General features: G+C 38.4%; 1 protein-coding gene across 4 annotated transcripts in view; it reads left to right on the plus strand.

Moving 5' to 3' along the window:
- Positions 1-17,847, plus strand: part of ZNF385B (zinc finger protein 385B) — a 525,190-nt gene that overhangs the window by 440,412 nt on the left and 66,931 nt on the right. The gene's annotated exons all lie outside the window — the stretch shown is intronic.

Below are 17,847 nucleotides of genomic sequence, written 5' to 3' on the forward strand. Positions count from 1 at the left end.
CTGAACTGAGAAAACAGGGCAACAAGTTAGTGAATACCTAATAGTAAAGAGGAACGTGAAATTAGAAAGATTCCTTAAGAACCCCTTTCGTTTTGTCTGTCTCAAACCCTACATTTTCTTTATTTCTTCAATACTTAAAGAGCCTCTATTTCCTTGTTTGGGTAAAGGTCTCCAGCAATGCAAATTTCAGCACCTTCAGGCCTTAGTGGATGGTCTTCACGAGTCCCTATAGCCCTAACATTCATCACCTGGCTGCCTACATCTCCTTTCCACACTTAGGTTAACCCTCCAATGATGGAGATGTAGTCCACCATATTCAAAGTCTTTCCAGGCTGGTTGAAACCAAAAGAGCTGACGAGAACCCAAGGTCACCTCTAGGCCATGCAGAGGCATTGGCACAGGGTTAAAGTGCATGCTTTGTATTTGATATGTAGGCATTCATCTAAGCATTTTGATGAATACATTATAAGCTCAGAACTCTCAGGTGCAGGGTTTGGTAAGAGTTCATGGGCCATGGACCAGAGACTGAGAAAAAACACTCCTCGTGGTCATATTGAGAAGAACAAGTCACCATCCCCATTCTTTTAATCATTCAACAAGCATTTATTTCCAAAAGTAGAGCAAACTTACCGCCTCATTCATAAAATAATAACTGAAATTATAAGAACTTTAAAGTTTACAGAGCACTTTCTACTCTCTCAGTTGATATGCGTGACAACCCTGTGAGGTAGATGCTACTATTATCCCTGTTTTACAAATGAGGAAACTGAGGCTCAGAGACTTTAAGCAATTTGCTTAGGATTATCTTTCTTGTGAGTGGCTGAAGTTGTTGTGACTACAGATCCAGAATTCTATCCTCAATGTTCTCCCTCTGGATTCATTCAATAAACATTTATTAAGGTGATTACCAAAAAAACCCAAAAACATCCCACAAAAAAACCAAAAAAACCAACAAAAAAAACCCCATTCTTTGAGGCTACTGTGCTAAGTGCTGGGCTAGGACAAAGTTCTGATAAACCCCAATCCTTGCCCTCATGAAGCTTCTAGTCTAGGAAGGACATAAGACCCTATACAGATACCAGTAACATAGTATTACATGAAAAGTATGTTTGAGGGATGTAAAATTAAGCCCTTGTTTCAATGCCCTCAGAAATTTTGTTGTTGTTTTTTATACTTAGTTAAGGATTAGTATGGGCTCTGATTATCATGTCATGGGACCTAGTGGGACATGAAGAAGTGAACAAAAATAATCCAGCACCAACCTTTGTAAATGACCTCTTAGTGGATAAGTATTATATTAGCCGTTTTGAAATTTTCATCATAAGAAGCAGTGTGTGGTAGAGCAGAATTAGACCGACCCTGAGAATTGAGAAACCTGTATACCAGGCTCTGTTCTGTTGCTAACAAGGCAGGGGACCTTAGGCAAGCAATTTAAACTTCCTCTATCCCATGAATACTGTTAAAGGAGTACATTGAATGATTTCTACAGTCCTTTTCAGTTCTGGATGTTCATTTCTTTTCTTAATATTCATAATAAGGAAGTTAGCATCTATTACTCTTCTTATTGGGGAGCTAGGTAGTACAGTGGCTAGAGCACTGGGCCTGGAATCTTCTCGAGTTCAAATCTAGCCCCAGACACTTATTAGTGCTCTGACTCAGAGCAAGTCACGTAACCTTGTTTGCCTCAGTTTTGTCATCTGTAAAACGAGCTGAAGAAGGCAAACTATACCAGCATCTTTGTCAAGAAAGCCTTAGATTAGGTCACAAGGGGTCAGACGTGACTGAACAACACGCTTCTTATATTTCACGTGTGGAAACTAAAAGTCAGAGAGGTTGCCGAGAACTCTTGTACATAGTCCTTTGGGAAGATCAGGGAAAGTCAGTGGATATGATGCTCCCAGTCCCAAGGTTCATCACCTCGGTGCCATCCTCAGCTTCTAGCTCTCCTTCACCTCATTTTCTGGATCCTTCATTAAATCTTATCCTTTTTACCTCTGCAAAATCTCTTACCTCTGGCCCTTCATCTCTCCTCCTTACAGACTCCACCTTTATCCAGGCCCTCCAGCAAGCTCCATCTTAAGCTTTCACAACTCCAGCCTATCCTCCACTTAACTGCCAAAGCGAAGATATGACCATGTCCCTCCCATAACTCAGTCAATTCTAGAGGCTCTCTATTGACTTTAGATTAAAATATAAACTCTATTTAGCTTTTAAAGCTCTTCAAGCCCCAGCTCATCTTTCCAGATTCATGGTATGTTACCGCTCCTTCCAGACCCTGTGATCCAGCCAAACTGGCCGCCCCTCTTACGCTCACCCACAGCCCCAAATCATTGTGCCTTTGCACTGACTTCCTTCTGTTCCTGAAAGGAGCTCCTTCTTCAACTTTGCTTCACAGAAGCCCTCCCTCTTCCTTCAAAGTGCAGCTTGAAAGCAAAACCTATGTAAAACTTTTCATGATTTTCCCAACTGGTAAGTGCCCTCCCTCCCAAACTAGCTTGTATTTAGCACCTTTGTATTTTAAAATATTTATTCTCTTACATTTATATGCGTGTGTGTGTGTGTGTGTGTGTGTAAATACACACACATACACAATCATTCAGTAAAAAAGTATTAAACATATACTGTGTCAGGCACCATGATAAGCACTGAAGATACAAAAAGAAGCAAGTCCCTGACCTCAAGGAACTTGTTATCCAATGGTGAAGGCAACATGCAAACAAATATATGCAAAACATATTTATATTCAAAATGAGTAAGAAATAATTAATAGAGAGAAGGCACTAGGATTAAGAGGGGTTGGAGAAGGCTTCCTGTAAGAGGTGAGATTTTAAGATTTTAATTGGGATTGAAAGGAAGCCAGGGAGGTCAGTGGTCAGAGTGGAAGAGTAAAAGAGAGAGAGAGAGAGAGAGAGAGAGAGAGAAAGAGAGAGAGAGAGCACGCGCGCAAGAGTGCAAGTGCAAGTGAAGTCCAGGCATGGGGGACAAGTCTGTGTAATTTAAAATTCTAAATGTGGGTTCTAATCTGTCTCCCAAGTTTTTGGGGGAAACTGACTAAATTCACTGATAAACGAGTTTAGGTTTTTTTAAGGGTTTATTGAAAAATAGTAAAAGAAAGAAAGATTGAGAACAGATTTCCTATAACCTGGCAATCCTAGCCTTCCTAATCTCCCACTTCTGAAGTTCTCTGCCACCACGCCAATGTCTTGCAGCCAAAGAGGAAGAACCCTCACCCAGCGTTTGCTTCCTGCTTCCTGCTCCCCTCCCAGAAATGGGAGGTTCCTCAAGCTGATTGGCTAGTGTCATTCAAATTCATTAAGTACCCTTAAGTACCAGCCAGATGTGCTTACAATCTAGCACGCCAATCAGTCACTCTTCCCCAACGCAATCAGCCCAGATCCATCTCCAGGTGAACCCCTGAGTTCCATTATCTTGACACAAGTCAAAGAGAATGTCCAGAGCTGCGAGATGAGATGTCTTGTTTGTGGAACAGTCAGTAGGTCAGTGTCACCAGATCAAAGAATAAATATCACAGAATAGGTGTAAGAAGACTGGAAAGATAGGAGGGGGGTAGGTTATGAGGGGTTTTGAAGGCCAAATATAGAGGATTTTGTAGTTGATTTGGGGAGCAATAAGAAGTCACTAGAGTTTATCAAGTAAGGAAGCAAAGTGGTCAGACCTTCTGTAGGAAAATCACTTCAGTGACTTAATGGAGGATGTACTGAAGTGAGGAGGGACTTGAGGCATACAGGCTATTGCTGAAATCAAGTTGGGAGGTGATGAGGGCCAGCACTAGAGTGTTGGCAGTGTCAGAGGAGAGAAGAGGGTATATTTGAGAAATCTTGCAAAGGAGAAATCAACAAGTCTTGGCAACAGATTAGATATGGGAGATGAGTGATAATGAGGAGTAGAGGATGACTCCTAGGTTAACAGCCTCACAAACAGGGAGGATGGTATCCGCCTCTTTAGTAATAGGGAAGGCAGAAGCAGCAGAGGGCATGGGGGAAAGATAATGAGTTCTATTTTGGACATAATGAGTTTGAGATGTCTACCGAGCATCCAGTTGGAGATGTCTGAAAGGCAGTTGGAGATGTGAGATTGTAGGCCAGCCAGAGTTTGGGGCAGGATAAGTCGATTTGATTGTCATCAGCATAGAGTTGGTAATTAAATCCATGGGAGCTGATGATTCATTAAGTAAGGTAGTTGAGAAAAGGAAGAAAAGAGAGCCCAGGACAGAATCCTTGGGAACACCTGTGGCTAGAGGGTATGAGCTGAAGGAGTACCCAGCAAAGGAGACAGAGGAAGATTGGTCAGATGGCTAGGAGGAGAACCAGGAGAGAGAAGTTTCCAGAAAACCTAGGGAGAGGAGAGTCTCAAGGAGGAGAGAGTGATCAATAGTATCAAAGGCTACAGAAAGGTCAAGGAAAATGAAGATTGAGAAAAGACCATTGGATTTGGCAGTTTATAGATCATGAATAACTTTGGAGAAAGCAGTTTCTATGGAATGATAAGGTCGGGAGCCAGATTATAAAAGGTTAAGAAGACCATGAAAGGTGAGAAATGCATACACAAACACATCTATAGGCTCCTTTGTTAAATTTCAAAAAGTGGAGAGAGAAATTATATTTCTGAGTCACGCTTAGGCTCTCATCAGCCAAGCCATGAAGCCCTGATGGCAAATCCATGGTGTGACATATATATATGTTCACAGTCTTTAGTAATGCTGATCCAATCTCCATAGCTGAGCTCTGAAACTATGTTTTATTTGGAGGAATGTTTATTATTTTGTAATTATCCTATTTACATTTTAATATAAGAATTTAAAAGACACTTGTCCTTATCTCCTTTAATATCTCCTTTAATAACATTGCTGAATCAATCCAAGGCTGAATTGGCTACACTCTTCAGTGTAGAAAATATGTTTATTGACGAATCCGGAAGGCAGATTTGAACAGTAAACTGAATTCTGCAGTTCTGCATTCCCTAGTAAAAGGAGCCATTAGAATCCGTGACCTATCTTAAATGTCCCATTGCCTCCTTTCTGTTATCTCAGGGTAGTACAACATTATTGAAAAGCCAAGGCCACAGCTTTATTTATACAATACAAAGTTATGTAAATGAGCAAGCATTAATCACAAACATTTCCCAAATGAACCTTTACAAATTAGCACTGTTAACTTTGCCAGTGGGCAAGCATCTAGGTTTAGGAATAATTTGCTTCTCCCACTGAGTTCCAGCCACTTTCATGTACATATTTACTATCCATCTCCCAACGTCCTCCCCACCCTCCACCCCCGCCCCATTTTTCTTGGTCTTCCTTCTGTACCAAAAGTAGTTGAATCATGAGCCCTTGTGATGAGTAAGAACATTCTAAAATATGATACTCAATTCTCTTCCTGCCCAACATAGTTGCAAATTCATATTACTCCAGAATTGATAACCTTAAATCAAAATCCCTACGTATCTGTTTGAAAATTCCATTCCCAAACACCAGTCTTCCCAGAAAAAATATCTCCTCCAGAGCTGTGCTGGGCTGGATCTTATCTAAGTACCTGTTACTGTGCTCACCATTTTCATATAGGCATCAGTTGGATTATGCCTAAAATGCCAAAATATCTTTTTTTTCCCCTTTTTCTCTTTTTTTGGATCACTTTCTCCCTCTTTTTTTTTTTCCAGGTCAAAAATTGATTGCAGCCAAAACTTCTTTCATTTAACTATTCACGCTAATGCCTTGGGAGAACAAGAAGGGGACAGTGGGAGTAACAATCAAAGGGGAAGTTATCATGTTTCATCGGGCCATATAAGCTTATTGAGCTGCTGCTCTCTTATCCTCCTCTCACAAAATCAGAGCAGCTTGACCTCTTCTAATGACATATACAAATAAACATGAACAATTCTTTCGGCTGCCTATTTGAAACCTGGAAAACATTTGAGTGTTAAGTGTCATCAAAACCTAATTGTACCATTCTGCCTAGCACTTCAAAGACAAATAACAATTGGTGCATCAGAAGGAAGCAACAGATCTTTGTATCCTGCCTCCAAACTCTGAGATTACTCATCCATTGACACCTTGAAACCTTGCTGTTTGTATGGTCAGATCCATTGAGAGGTATAGGCCCAGGGTTCCAATCAAAAGTCAAGTGAACCAACTCATCAATACTCAATCTAGGTTTTTTTCAGCAACTTTCTAAATTGAGAACCGATTCAAGGTCACATTTAGCTTACTTCACTTATCCTCTCCCTCTGATTGTGTTTATCTTTTTTTTTTTTTTTTTTTTTGGTGAGGCAATGGGGGTTAAGTGACTTGCCCAGGGTCACACAGCTAGTAAGTGTCATGTCTGAGGCCAGATTTGAACTCAGGTCCTCCTGAATCCAGGGCCAGTGCTCTATCCACTGCGCCACCCAGCTGCCCCTCTGATTGTGTTTATCCAGGGTTTTTTCATGTGTTTGTTCAGTAGTGCATTTCTCAGTGTTCTGTGGGCTGGACTTTGAAGTCTTTCTTGTGCATTAAAAAGTCTTCTGACAAATACTTCCTACTAGATGACTGAATTATTTTAGACCAATCAGAAGGGAAGCAGATGACACACATGTGGAATGTCCTCTCTATTCTTCACTCAGCTTTCATTCTCAGATCAGGGAGGCACACAACCGCTCTCTGATCAGGCCTCAGCCCCAGTGGCCCCAGTGATCCCAGTTAATGGACTTGTTGGAATGGCAGCAGTGTAACCATAACCTGTCTGCTCGGCTTGCCATCTTGGTGGCTTTCAGTTGGACAAGAAACTCTCTTAAGTTGTTGCTCCCTCACTTGGCTTTCTTTCTATGCTTATGTCCTTTCAACTTCCATGTGAATGGCACTTCTCGATTTTCTTCAATCAATAATGTAATAATAAAATAGGAAGTCTGATCTGTCGTACATAAACAGCCCTAGCTTACCATCTGCTGCCTCAAAATGGATGTGATGCCATCTCTGCTAGAGACCTCTGGCCCTCGTGCCTTATCCAGCAGAGATCTCAACAGCAGTGAGAATAGGGAAGAAAGCCACAACTTTGAGTCCCACACTTATTCCCGTTCCATGTGTTGTTGGCTGATTCTTCCCCTTCCTTTTGGCCACTAAGTCAGGCTCCGCCTCCTTTACCAGCTGTCGTGGGGAGGCCAGTCCCCATAGCAGCTGGGATACCTTCAGTGAAAAGCCAGCAGGTCCCTGAAACAGTGACACTCTTAGAGACAGAGCATCTGAAGGTAGACCTTGCAGAGATAACAGAAGAGCCAGTCAGCTTCAAGGGCACCTGTCTGGCTTCCCTGAAGGTCCAGCCTTTTCAATTTTGTCATTATATAACATTTTTCTAGCAGAGTCTTCTCTTTCTTGTTGGCTGTCTTAACCTCCTGCATTTTACTGCTGGAAATAGTCATTTTACATCTAACCAGGGCCTTTCTTTTGTTTTTAGTTTCCTCTATTTCTTATTACTTGAAAATTATATTTCAATAGAATTGGTTTCCTTTGTAACTCTATGTATGTTACTTTATACACTTAAAAATATTATTCTGAGAAGGGGCCCGAAGGCCTCACCAGATGACCAGAGAAGTCCATGGCACAAAAAAAAGATTAAGAACCTTATTAAATAGCATATGTATATGCCATTTCCTTAGACATTTTCTCACCAAATATCTCAATGCAATTTAATTCAATAAGCATTTCAGGAATACAAAAACAAAGACAAAACCCCCTTTTTCCATGACTTCTGAAATTTCACCCTTTGTATTCACTAACCAGATAAATGTTTCCTAGACTGATTCTATACTACATCACTTCTTCCCTCTTGAGCCCTTGCAGTTAATTGCCTTGTTCTGCTGACCAATAAAAAGCTAGTCTAGCATTTCTGAGAAGCACACAATTATTCTATATTAATTCTTAGATAAATGGGCATTGTTTCCAAGTATTATTCACAAGTACCATCAGTGTCTTTTGTTGGTACTAAAAAGGTTTCACAGAAGATTCAAACAACCTAATAACATTGGAAGCAAAGGCTGTTTTACCTATCATAGGGCTGACTTTTCCAAACTGGGGTAACCTTCTAGGACTATCCCCTTACTCAAAGAAATTCTTGACTGCAAGGAAAAGATACAACCAGAGGATGTCACTAGGGAGCTTGGTGCATGATAATCTCCACAAAGAGAGTCCAGAGTGGCCAACCCTAACAACTCCACAATGAGTACTCCCAGATGAGAACTAGGTAAGGATTGTTATAGGAAGGGCTCTCTCTGCCCAAGGGAGTTCTGTTTCACACCTTCCCTCTTGAGCAAGTCTGGAATGTTCTAAGAAGACAAGTTTCCCATATGAGTAGTCAGTCCTAGAGAAGGGACAGAGCAAAAAGGAAGATGTATCATGCAGAAAATACCACTAAGGCATAGTCTGTTGGACAAAGAATAATTAAACCAGAAGACACACACATGCACACATGCACACAAAACACAAATACTCCTCACTTCAGTACGTTTTCTTTATAGATGGCGCTGCCTTTTTTATATAATATCATCTCAAGTAATTTTTTTAAAAACTGGAGCTAATAAAAATGTCCAAGGATAGAGCTTTTAGCCTACTAGTGCTCAAATGACCAATTTTACCTGAACTAAGAATGACCTCTTGTCCAAAAACAAAACATATTGGAAGTTGGTCATTGGGGAAGAGTGAGCTTAACATGGGGTGACCTGTTCACTGCCTTAGGGGCTGGAGAAGAACACCTTTAAATTGAATTCAGTAATAGCTGATTAATTAAAAAGATATCCCAGTGATAATAATCTTGTTGCTGCATTGAAAGCCAGAAAGCTCCTTTTTTTTCTTTAGTTTAAAGCTGATTTTAAGTATGCAGAAATTATTAGGTAACTTGAATAATTGTAAAAGTTTGAAAGCTTAGCTGATGCTTTAAAAAAAATTCTCAAAATGGAGAGGATCAATAGTATCAAATGAAAATCTAGAAAATGCTAGCCTGCTTTTGTCAAACATTTTACATTTTTTCCCATAAATAAGACTATTTATATTGATTCTCAGGTTTGGAGGGTACTGAAGCAGATAGGAGGTAATTAAAAGCATAAATCTCAAGAGCTTGTGAAGGTAATTCTCTGCTTTGTAGACAGAGCTGACAAAATGATGAACATTTTTAGCTTCAACATGACAGAAATATTGCATGATTACAGGGTGCCAGGGTATAGCTTACTAAGACTTCTATTCAATAGCAGCTATTTAACAAACCTTTTAACTAAGTTCACTTGGCTTTCTGAAGATTGTAGTGGTTACTTATTAAAGGCCTCATTTTTACAGTATTGCTGTATTACTGAGATTTCAGCATCATTTTCAACAGAATCCTATTTGAAAAAGGTATGCCTTAAATAGAATCTACTATTTGAAAAAGATAAATTAGAATCACTTGAATTTACACCCTTCTTATGATAGGAAGGTGAACAATATAACATAAAGTTTACTCAGGAGATCTTAAGGTTAATTTCTGAAGGAAATTTCATTTTAAATGTCCACTTCAGAAGCTAGCATATACCACTCATTCAAAGCCAACCCTTTTTGAGTTCTTCCAAAATGACCTGGTTCCTCAGAATAAGCATTAAATAATGGATTTTTGTAAAATTCAAAGTTATGAAGATATGCACAAATATGGTGTCCTCTAGAGTGTTATTTGGAGATCTGCTATATATATCATGTCTCTTCAGCAAACTACCATAAGTGTGCCTTAAAAGGCAGTCCCCCATTGAACACTGAAGGGAAGCATGCTAGAAAGATCTCTAGCAGAGGTTCTAGGTTCAAATGCTGCCTCTGATGCATACTATCTGTTTGACCTTGATTGTGACCTTTGGTGAGTTACTTAACCTCTGTCGACCTCAGGTTTCTGATCTCCAAAATAAAGACTAGGAAGCCTGAACTAGGTGACCTTTAATTTATTTTTTGTTTGTTTTTTTGTTTTGTTTTTTGTTTTTTTTTAGGCAACGGGGGTTAAGTGACTTGCCCACGGTCACACAGCTAGTAAATGTCAAGTGTCTGAGGCCGGATTTGAACTCAGGTACTCCTGAGTCCAGGGCCGGTGCTTTAACCACTGCGCCATCTAGCTGCCCCGGTGACCTTTAATTTAAACCGCTTTCATTTCAGGTCTAAATATCTGGTCTAAACATTATGCTCTATTTCCATTATGCTGGGATAGATTCCTTCTTTAGGGTGCTTTGATGAATGCACACTGTCAAAAACTTTAAAACATGTATCAGGTCTTTTCTTTTTTTCATGTACAAAACTCCATTTCACATTGATAACAATTATTAATTCATGGGAGTTGTTAAAAGACCACAAAGAATTATTTGATTCTTTGTCATTGTTTCTCTTCCTCTTCTAAAATTGTCCTAGAAGACATATTCTTTGCGTCCCATATTTTGGGTCGTGTGTATATTTCTTCTTTACCTGGCATGGGAAGCTTTCATTATAATTGGCTAGAACACATCTCTTAGGAAAAGGATAATATCTCACTAGGTTGGGTTTTGGAGCGGGGGTGGGGTGGAAGGAAGGGTTGACTGATCCTACTGATAATTCAATGAGCACTAAATGAAGAGTCAAGTAGAGTTTCTAGCCTGAATATAACCTGTAAATTGCCCAAATGAATAGTTTAAAGTTAAATGTTCATTCTCCACTTAAGATATCTTTATTTGGAGGGCAGCTAGATGGTGCAGTGGTTAAAGCACTGCCCCTGAATTCAGGAGATCCTGAGTTCAAATCGCGTCTCAGATACTTGACTCTTAACTAGCTGTGTGACCCTGAGCAAATCACTTAACCCTCATTGACCCACTCAAAAAAAAAAAAAAAGATATATTTATTTGTTGTTGTTGAGTCATTTCAATTCTGTCTGACTCTTCATGACCCAATTTGGGGTTTTCTTGGCATGGATCCTGGAGTGGCTTTTCCTTTAAAAGCTATCCTGGAGTGCCATTTCCTTCTCCAGCTCATTTACAGACAAGGAACTGAGGCAGACAGAGTTAAGTGATTTGGCCAGGCTCATTCAGCTAGTAAATGTCCAAGGCCAGACTTAAACTCATGAAGATAAGTCTCCCAGACTCCAAGTCCAGTGCTCTATCCATTGTACCACCTGGCTACCCATATGTTTAGTTTAGATATGTTTAGTTTCCTATAAATTGCCTTTTGTTCCATAAGCTGATATTGGCCTTAAATATAAAAACTTAAGTCTTCAAAGGTTTGTCCCTGAAAGAAGGAGGATAATTGTTTGTGTTTTTTTTGGTTTTTGTTTGTTTGTTGTGGGACAGTGAGGGTTAAGTGACTTGCCCAGGGTCACACAGCTAGTAAGTGTCAAGTGTCTGAAATCAGATTTGAACTCAGGTCCTCCTTTATCCAGGGCCCAGGATAATTGTTTATGTAAGACAATAAGATAGCAAAGAAAAGCTGAAGGGAATAAGAAGTGGTAACTTTTTTTCATTTCCTTGTCATAAAGAAGGTGATAGGTTTAATAAAGCTCAGTGTCCTATACTGGAGGTGTCTAGTAAAGCACTTTCTTTTTTCTTTGGAGCAGCCTTTTGAGCCAAATGTATGCACAAAGTACAAAGACAAATGAGTAAACTTTTGTCCCTGGAGGTCAGGAAACCAGTTCTAGAAGATCTCTAAAATAAAATAAAAATAAATTCTTCAGTAAAGTAAGGAAAACTGTAGGAAATATGGAAGTATGTGGCATGATTAAAAAAAAAAGGACTACCATTGGGGAAATATCAATTTTCTCCATTCCTGATAGTCTTCAAATCAGAAAGATTTCCTCTACAAGTTCTCCTCCATTCAGCTCCGTTACAGACACCAGCTGATAGAGATGGGCTCATTTGATAGTGACTGATCTGGGGGAAAGTATTGAAATCACCCATGTCCAGGGTAACTTCATTTCTTGTACTGGGCTTCCTAAAATTCAAAGGGTGGTAGGAAGAAGCAAAGTCATTCAGTAAGAGTATTTTTTCTCTGGGCTTCCTGGCTTATTTATGGTAAAGAATCCATTATCAACCCACAAGCATTTTATTCAGCTTCATACACATTAGTGAAAGGCTCTTGAATACATGAGACACAAAAGAAATGTATGATAGAGTCCTTATTTTCAGTGAACTCACAATCTACTTTAGTCTAGCTGTGGTCACAAAACTATAGCTGAAAAGACTTGAGGGCAGCTAGGTGGCACAGTGGATAGAGCACAGACCCTGGATTCAGATGGACCTGAGTTCAAATCCTGCCTCAAACACTTGACACTTACTAGCTGTGTGACCCTGGGCAAGTCACTTAACCCCAATTGCATGACCAAAAAAAAAAAAAAAAGACGAATATGAGCAAGCTGCTAGACTGTGTGGTACATAGACTTTCAGGTCTTTAGGAGTTCAGAGAACAGTAGAGAAAGCTCCTTGGAGGAGCTGAGATTTGAGCTAGGCCTAGAAAAATAGGTAGGATTTGAATTAATTGGAAACCAAGGGGAAAATTTAGGTAAATGAAGAAAGAGAAAAATTTGGAATGTCATCAGATCCTGAGACTGAAAATACACCCCAAGAAGTCATCTGTTGTAGATCCCTGACTAAGCAGGACTATACTTTGATCATAAATGAGAGTGCTTCCTCTTTAAAAATGCCAGGATCTGGGGGCAGCTAGGTGGTGCAATGGATAAAGCACCAGCCCTGGATTCAGGAGGACTTGAGTTCAAGTCTGGCCTTGGACACTTGACACATTCTAGCTGTGTGACCTTGGGCAAGTCACTTAATCCTCATTGTCCCTCCCCACCCCCCAAATGCCAGGGTCCAAGAGGCTACACTTTCCCTTGACAACATGGTGTCATGTTCAGTCATCCTCATTGACTGGAAGTTCATCTTCATGTCTGATCTCAATAGCTTTCTGCAGTTTCAGCCCATTTTGTGCTGTTATATTGATATTCTGGGGGAGTTGAAAGACATTTGGTATGCCATCTTCTAGGGTTATTATTTAGAGATCTCAAGAAAATGATAATGAAGTCAAATCTGGGCAAGCAGAAAATGACACTATAAGAAAGGAAGGTCAGATTGTTGTTTTTTTCAGAATATGCATTTCACCTAATGAAATCATCCTGCTCATCATTTCTTATAGCACAATAATATTCCATTATAATTATATACCACAAGTTTCTAATTCTTTGCCACCACAAAAAAACCTGCTATGATATTTTTGTACTAGTATGTCCTTTAACCTTTTTTTTACAGATGTCTTTGAGATACAGACTAGTAGTTGTATTACTGGATCAAAAGGCATGCAGTTTTATAAACTTTTGTGTATAGTTCCAAATTGCTCTCCAGAATGGTTGGATCACAATTCAACCAACAGTGTATTAGTGTCTCAATTTTCCCATGTCCCCTCCAACATTTATCATTTTACTTTTGTCCTATTAGCCAATCTGAGAGGTGTGAGGTGGTACCTCAGGATTGTTTTTATTTGTATTTCTCTAACCAGTAGTGATTTAGAGTATTTTTTTTGTATGACTATAATTAGCTTTGGATTTTTGCTTCTGAAAACTGCCTATTCATACTCTTTGACTTTCAATTGGGGAATGACTTGTATTTTTATAAATTCGACTTGGTTCTCTATATACTTGAGAAATGAGGCCTTTATCAGAAACACTTGCTATAAAATTTCCCCCTAGTTTTCTGCTTTCCTTCCAATCTTGGTTTCATTGGTTTTGTTACAATTCAATTTTTTAAATGATGTTTTCATTCAAACTGAGAGTATTCTAAGATTTTAGCTTTTGATTTTGCAGTCATGATAAATAATAAGGAATTTGAGGTTCGCTTAAAAAAATCAGGTCTATGTGGAAAGCACCCTGGATTTAGGAGTAAGGGCACATCCTAGCTATTTCAGTAACCATATGCATGACATTGGACAAATCACTTAATCTCTTAGAGTCTTAGTTTTCTCATTTCTAAAATGAAAGTATTGAAAAAGATGATTTCTAAAGGCCCTCCCCCCAGCTCTATTTCCCCAGATCAACAGTGGTAAATAGAACAGAGTTATAATTGAAAACAAAAAAAAAAACCCCACTATAATTTTCATGTACTTTTTTTTTGGTCCTATTAGTATTTTGTGGAAATGTGGCTCTCTCTATTTTGGTGAGCTGGTGTTACAGATGAGGGTTGGGGGCTGCTTTTAGAAAGAAGTTATGCCATATGTGGCTTATGGGTAATCCTCCACAATCCTTATAGAAAAAAAAAATTCATGTGAGAATCTACTTTATTTCCAACATGATTCTTTTCTAACCATGCATTCCATTTCAACTCAATTCAAGAAACTTTTTTTTGGGGGGGGAGGGGAGGGCAATGAGGGTTACATGACTTTCCCAGGTTCACACAGCTAGTAAGTGTCAAGTGTCTGAGGCCAGATTTGAACTTAGATCCTCCTGAATCCAGGAACGATGCTTTATCCACTGTACCACCTAGCTGCCCCTCAACAAACTTTTTAAGCCCTTCTACTGGGTGCTAAAGATAAAAGTGCAAAAACAAAACAGTTCCTGCCCTCAAGAATTTTATATTCTATTGGGGAGAAATGATATAGGCACAGAGAAGATGCAAAATATAAGCAAAGTGATTTCTAGGAGAGACCATAAAGAGAGGAGGAGGTGTTGAGTTGGGGACCAGGGCAGACCTTGTGTGGCAGGTGACACTGGAGGTGAACCTTCAAGGAATCTAGGTTTTCTATCAGATAAAGTTGAACTGTTTTGTAATAATGGTTATGATGATAGGCAAAGGCCTAGATTAATTATTATCATCATCATAACCATTATTATATTTTATTATTTCTTTATGATTTATTTTCTTTATTAATGATCATATAAAAGGGATAATAAAATAATGATTAATAATTGCATTTATATAGCTTTTAAGATTGATAGAACCCTTTACCTTTGTTATCTCAGTTGATCCTTTTTTTTGCGTATTTTATCCTAGAGACAACTGAGAGCCCCTGATGTTTCTTGAGCAGAGGAATGATAAATTCAGAAGTGCTTTGGGATTATCAGTTTAGGAGAGAATAGAGATGGGAGCACCTGGAGACAAGGAGGCCACTTAGACCAACTTAGAATCCAAATGGAGCTGAAAAGGTCGATTTCATCAAAGAGATGATTTAATTATTTATTATATTTTTGTGACTTAAAAATATAAAAAAACCCAGTATAATGGCTTCTTCCTTTTTTCACTAAAAATCTCAGTAGGTTTTTTTTCCCCTATATTTAATTAATAATTTTTCATGGGCCCTATAGGAGAACATTTAGCAAAATCTGAAGTGTGACCAACAAAGTTTTAAATTTGAAAGAGTAAATAAAAATGATCAATTCTACAAGCTTTTATCTGGAAGAAAATCTAGATAGCGCAACTGAGAGCTATTCATTTCAAGCTAACTTTCTAGACATTTATTTAATTTGGATAGTACTAATTCAGGTTTATGCTAATGCAGACAGGTAAAATTTACCTTCTCTTTGCAAACTTTTCTTCATAGGTAATATAAATTAATAACATAAACAAGATTTCTGGGAATAAACTTTTTCAAGTACCCTTAAGTATTTTGGAAGCATACACGTAAGCAATTGATATGCTAATTAAAATAATTAGCTATTCATTAAAACAGGGCCCCTAAGGACCTCTATTAGGCAAGAGTTTGAAGGAATGAACTTGGTTTAATTTGTTACTGAAAAAAATAACAAAATTTTATTTCCTTTCAAATCTTTCATTTTATAGACTTTTCACAAATCCCAGCTGTCATTCACTTAATTCAAATGCAAAAGGTTTTTACTATAATTTTACTGTAACAGAACTAATTTATCCCTGCCCCCCTCCATTGTTAAACATCTCCTTTTGATTTTATTTGCTTTTGTGTTTATCTAAAAGTCTTTCAAGTCAGTTGTCTTCAATTCACATGATAGACTGGTTTGTAATGGCAAAACAAACAAACAAAAAAGGCAGAACAAAACTGTTTAATTTTAATTTTAATTTTCCTGTTTAGACATTGTCAACCTGAAAATTAATTAAATAATCAATATAGGAGAAATAAGGTCTTTAATGGGGCAGAGGAGCCATAACTCCAAGTATCGAAAAGCAAGATTGGTAGGACTATCCAAAGATGGGGACCAAGGACAGGATTTATATGGGGTAACAGAACAAAGGGACCTATGAGACTGCCCTTGGGTTAAGTAAGTTTCTCACAAATAGAAACTACTTAATTTTAAATAGAAACTATTTAATGTTAATGAATCTTTTTACATAATAACCTAAAGTCCTGGAAGTAAGTCTGGGAATCTTTGGGAGAGGGATAGTTTGTTTGGAAGATCCATAAAACAATCAAGAGTCTGGAATTGACAAAGATTGGTTAGCCCCAGGCAATTCATTGGCCTGGGAATGGGGAATAAGTAAGAATTAGTCAATTCTGAAAATTGTGGTTATCAGTATCTACATAGATCAAATTAACCACAGTACTTTCATCCTCTCACTACAGAATAGTGAACTGAAATAAAGCATTTTAGAACTTTTCCTTAGGAGAATAATATTTGGTCTTCATTTGATCTGACAATTGTGTGTCTCTCTAGAATCATGACAGATTTTCAAAAATCTTACGGCCCATATCAGAGAATGCCCCATAGGAATTTCCACTGTGGGTCTGACACACCTCCCTACCCTTACTGGTTACAGATTCTTCAGGTCCTCCATTTCAGGAATACCCCCAGCATGCTTCTCTTCACTCCCCTAACTTCATCTTTTCCCACCAACTCTCTTCTCCACAACCTCCTGCAGGAATACCTTGTACCCCTTACCACCCCCCCACCCCACCCCCCTCCATTTCTGGAACCATGAACGAATCAACTCTGCTATTATTCTTAGATGGAGTGTCAGTCCACTCTGCTACAATCTCATTTGCCATTCTAGTAACTAGGGCAGCAACCTGATCCCCATTCTCATAAGTGTACAATCTTCCTCATTTGAATGTAAACTCCCTGAGGGCAGACATTGTCTTTTTTTTTTACCCTCTTCTCTTAGGACTATGTAAATGCTTAATAATGGTGACATTGTGATATCAGTGTTGAAAAAGCTTTGTGGTGTGTGTGTGTGTGTGTGTGTGTGTGTGTGTGTGTGTCCTTTAAATATCTAAATTTGTTCTATAGTGCTTGGTCCAGAGATTTGGAATTGGTCATTTCCAAACTATAGGAACTTGTATGCTCTCCATTAAGATTGTGTGTATTATTATCACAGTAGTAGGGGAGGGGGAACCACCTACATTACTTGTAGTTATTTTTTGCTAATATCATGAAAATATTTTAGCCTCAAAAGGACATTTTTTTCATCTTCAATATTGACTTGTCTTTTAAATGAACTCAGAAAGGTTGCTGCTGCAAAGTATAGTGCTCACCTCTGAATAACCAGCCTTACTATTTTGTTATGGTCTTTTAGTTTTCACAATTCAATTTTTTCTGAGTAATCCAATGGTCCTTTTCAAGTCCTATGTTCATATATGGGAGAAATATTAAATATATATGTAAAACATATCTATTTGTGTATATATACACACATACATATATACATATACATACATACATATATCCTTTTTCCCACACACACACATAGTCTGTGTTATAGTTACTGTTACTTAGGATTGTACCTAGGAGGTACTGTTTACATGGGCTTCCAGATGGATCCACAACAGTGGATATATATGTATGTATGTATGTGGTTTATATATATATATATAATGTTATATATTGTTAACCTTGAACTTCAGGAAACAATCAATATAGGAGAAATAAGGTCTTTAATCGGGGCAGT

This window comes from Dromiciops gliroides, chromosome 3 (genome assembly GCF_019393635.1).
Source record: "Dromiciops gliroides isolate mDroGli1 chromosome 3, mDroGli1.pri, whole genome shotgun sequence".
Taxonomy (NCBI): Eukaryota; Metazoa; Chordata; class Mammalia; order Microbiotheria; family Microbiotheriidae; genus Dromiciops; species Dromiciops gliroides.